This window comes from Penaeus monodon, chromosome 20, assembly GCF_015228065.2.
Source record: "Penaeus monodon isolate SGIC_2016 chromosome 20, NSTDA_Pmon_1, whole genome shotgun sequence".
Lineage (NCBI taxonomy): Eukaryota > Metazoa > Arthropoda > Malacostraca > Decapoda > Penaeidae > Penaeus > Penaeus monodon.
This window is the reverse complement of record NC_051405.1, coordinates 14,628,114-14,628,661: the sequence shown is the minus strand read 5'-3', so window position 1 is coordinate 14,628,661 and position 548 is coordinate 14,628,114. Positions and strand designations below refer to the sequence as shown.

The 548-nt window shown below is 39.4% G+C and overlaps 1 protein-coding gene across 1 annotated transcript in view; it reads right to left on the bottom strand.

Moving 5' to 3' along the window:
• LOC119585652 (E3 ubiquitin-protein ligase MARCHF8-like) overlaps window positions 1-548 on the bottom strand; it is a gene marked incomplete at its 3' end in the record, with an annotated part of 97,074 nt that overhangs the window by 2,492 nt on the left and 94,034 nt on the right.

The window sequence follows — 548 nt, the reverse complement described above, 5'->3', positions numbered from 1 at the left end:
TGGTCAATACGAAAAAATACAATACTTAATTCATCTGTTATTTCCCAATACCATCCTTTCATCTAAAAGCAACACAAAGATATATAAAGATCGATTTTATCATCGATTCAACATTAACAACGGGGGATAAAAGCACAATGTTTGCGATACCTAGTCAACGTAGAAATTCTACGAGTGGCATTAATTGGCACACAGCTGTCAAATGATGAAATAATTGAAATCAATAAAACGACCACAGAGGAGAGCCCGGCAGGGAAATCAATAGTCCATTAGTGTTTCTGCGCTGTGTACCACCTACGCCTTCTAAGAAAAATAAAAGCAAAGCAAAACAAAACATTGTCTGTTAGAAGAAAAACTCCTAAACAGACCCCTTCCCCCCCAAAAAAAAAGTGATGTATTTGACGTGTCAGGGAAAAAAAATGTATGTGTGAGGAAGATGAGGTTTGCACCAGTGACCTCACTGGCGCCGGTCGAATCATGAGGGACGTATAATGAGGGACGTTGTGACCAAATGAGGACATTATTACTCGGCCGACCCTCATAAATCA